We start from the raw sequence: 3975 nt of genomic DNA on the forward strand, positions 1-3975 counted from the left end.
TAGACCAATCTGGATGGAGGCTGAAGTCAGTGATCACAGCTGCTCATCTGTCTGTGGTGTAAATGTGTTTGACTGTGCTTGCGTTGCAGGCTGATGTTGATCAGATCTAAACGACAATGAGAGGTGCATGATTCACATGCTGAGAGAGAAACAGGCAGGGTGGGAGAGAGAGAGAGAAAGCAGGAAAACATCAAGACTCAAAATAACCCTGATTCTCGAGAACTTCAGATACACATTTGGACCCTTTCAGAGTTTCAGAGAATTGATTTAGAAACTGTTTAATCTCAAGCAATCTGAGGGGCCGCAGAGGCAATTCTTTCAATATTTTCTGTCTAAGGAGGCTCTGCCATAACAGTGAATTCATGAAAACATGTCCAGAGACTATTTTATTTTGTATTTTTTTTTATTATGTGTATATGTTTTGTGTGTGTGTGTGTGTGTGTATATACAGTGGATATAGAAAAAAACAGCCCCCTTTAAAATAATCACATTTTGTTGCTTTGCAGCCTGAAATGAAGATGGACACAGTTTTAGTTTTATCCAGCTGTATTTACTCAGTGATTATTTTAAAGAGGAGTGATTATTTTCTATGCCCACTGTACATACACATATATATACACACACACACACACACATATATACACACACTGTTATATAGATAGATAGAAACGTGATAAACTGATATACATGGGATTTTAATTGTGTGTGTGTGTGTGTGTGTGTGTATATATATATATATATATATATATATATGTATATATATACATAATACACGTACACATAAAATTAAAAATTAAAAAATAAATAAACTTTTATATATATATATATATACTTCATGGCATTTACGCACAATTATTTACCAAATTCTCATTACTGTAATGTACGTCTTTGTTTTACTTTTTTACTTTACGATAGATAGATAGATAGATAGATAATCAATTCAAATCAAAATCTTCAATAATGAGAATTTGGAGGAAAAATGCTCTTGATTGTTATAGAAAATAATACAATATTTCGATACAATAATGCAAATGTGCTTAATTTTCTTAATGCAAAACCAATGCAACCTTAATCCATTAAGTAATTTTGCTGCTTGTAGTGCATCATTAATGTTTGTTTTGTTTTTTTTAAGTATTACTTTACTGTAGAGATCTTGAGTTTCACAGGGACACTGCACCATTAAACTGTACTTCTGGATGCCATCATCTGTGGTTTGTACAGCATTTGTTGCATTTGTAATGTCTCCGAACTCAAGGATGACATGCAGATGAAAGCACCTTAAAATGCTTTTCAATGCTTGTACGAAACAGGAAGCGACTCCTGAAGAAAAAAAACACCTTGTATAAGGACAGCTGTATTTCCTGTCTTTTTTTTTCATCATGCCTTTGAAATAATGGTGTTTATATGGTGCAGTGGGTCTGAAATAGTAGCTGCTTTACATATGTGAAAGAACTGTCGTCAGGTCGATTGGAAGGTGAGATGGCGTAGTTTCAGTCCACTTGAGCAATGCCATCTCCATGGCAACCAGTGGAATAAAGAAACGCTGCGTATGAGTCTCACACAGGTTGGACTAAACTCACTGTGAACTTCCAGATTACGGCTCCCACCGACTGAGTGCATCTGATCACAGCTGATTCCTGCAGCAACTAACTGAGCAGTTTACCACCACACAGTAATCACGTAAATATAAAGAAAGGATAATAAATTAGTTATTTAGTGTGGTTACCTTTGGTTGGGATGATATTGGGAGAGATTTCTTTGTCATATAATGTAGAAATGTTGCTAGAACTGAAACATTTTACATATGCAACAGCTGGAAGCGAAGGTCAGAGGAGTGATATTTAAAGACTAAATAACTACGTGTCATTTATTAGCCTAATGAAGCTCAAATGTGTCCAATGTTTAAATCAAACTTATGAACAAGTTACTCATTCAGGTCATCTGTGGTGCCGGTTGTAATTACAGTTTTCATAAGAGTTTATTAGTCATTTATCTGAAAGGTTCTGCTTGATAGATTGAAGACCTAGTGTTTGAAATGGAATACTAGAAAATATTATTTATTTCATTTTATTATTTATTTCATTAAATTTTTTTACTGTTCTATTTTATTTTTTCTTTCATATTTTGTTTTATTTTATTCTAATTTGTTTAATTTAATTTTATATTTAATTTTATTCTATTTTCCATTTTATTTTTTACTCTGTTCTATTTTATTTCTTTAATTAAATGTTGTTTAATTTTATTCTAATTTATTTAATTTTATTCTATTTTATTTAATTAATTTTTTATATTCTGTTTTATTCTATTCTATTTTTCATTTTATTTTTTACTGTACTGTTATTTTTTATTCTTTGTTTTATTTCATTCTATTTTATTTTAAATTAAATTTATTTATTTTAATTTTATTCTATTAAGTGTTTTTATTTAATTGTATTTTATGTTTTATTTTATTTCATTTCATTTTTACTCCATTTTATTTTTCGTTAATTTACTGTTTTATTCTATTCTATTTTTTATTTTATTTTTTACTGTACTGTTATTTTTTATACTTTGTATTGTTTTATTCTTTTTTTCTTTTAAATTTCCTTTTTTTATTCTATTATTAAGTGTTTTTATTTAATTTAATTTTATGTTTTATTTTATTTCATTTCATTTTTACTCCATTTTATTTTTTCTTTAATTTACTGTTTTATTCTATTCTATTTTTTATTTTATTTTTTACTGTACTGTTATTTTTTATTCTTTGTTCGTTTTATTTTATTCTATTTAATTTAAAATGAAATGTTTTTTTTATTTTTTTTATTCTATTATTAAGTGTTTTTATTTAATTGTATTTTATGTTTTATTCTATTTTATTTCATTTTTACTCCATTTTTTTTTCTTTAATTTATTGTTTTATTTTATTGCACACATGGAGCTGTTACATTGCACATGTGTCTGCTGTTAACAGAAACCATGAACCTGCTTCACAGTGGACAGTCTAATTGTTTAGCCATCGTCATGGCAACTATTCAAGAACATCAGGTGCAACTTTTCCCAGTAAACTGAGTGACATTAATGATGCTTTTCCTCTATTAGCAGTCGGCAGTGTCCGTTCAGATTGATTTTCATTTCAGTAAAAAAAACAAATGTTATATCCGTATTCAGAGCAAGAAAACATGAATGCTGCTTTCCTGTGCAAAACCTGCTTGACTCAATGCTACAGTGTTGTGGGTGGTTGCAAAGGTTTTGCTATGCGGTTACAAGGGTTTTCTGCGGCTTTTAGTGCACTGAATCAGAATAAGAAAGAGCTTTATTGCCAAGTGTGTTTACACACACAAGGAATTTGTCGTGGTGTCAGGAGCTTCCAGTGCAGAAAGTAGTGCAGACACGCATACACATACATTGCTACACTGTTGATAAGGTACGAATGGTTGACAAAATCTTGCTAAGTAGTTTATTAGGGTGTCAAAAGAACCCAGCCATGATTTTCAGATGATTTATGGTTGAAGTTTAATACTCCGAGTTGAATAAAACTAAGATGAGCACAGTACTCGTGATGCTTGGCTTATCAAACACCACTAAAAATGACCTATTAATTCTGAACGTGTCACAAGTTTTTAACAGCTTCATTTGTATGATAATGTTTTAATTCATTTTAATATCATATTGATATCATAGGATCATGATAAGAACCCAGCTGCTGACAGAATCTGTGTGTTTTTTTAAAGATATTTCTTAAAAGTTTATTTTTTTTCCTATTTCTGATATTTTTTGATAAATAAACAATGCCTTCATATTTATTTAAAAATATCAGAGAGGAAAAAGTATGCGCTCTATATTTGCTTTTTTTTTTTTTTTTTTTTTTTCTTTTTGTGGTAATATGCCATTAAAGAGTGGCTGGAACAGGAAAGAGGAATCTCTCTCGATCCACTGCTGTTTAAGGCTGCCTTTTTAGGTTGTGCATTTCTTGTTGATATGTAACGCTTAATTTAT

Source organism: Sinocyclocheilus rhinocerous, unplaced genomic scaffold (genome assembly GCF_001515625.1).
Source record: "Sinocyclocheilus rhinocerous isolate Xijiao unplaced genomic scaffold, SAMN03320098_v1.1 scaffold4808, whole genome shotgun sequence".
Taxonomy (NCBI): domain Eukaryota; kingdom Metazoa; phylum Chordata; class Actinopteri; order Cypriniformes; family Cyprinidae; genus Sinocyclocheilus; species Sinocyclocheilus rhinocerous.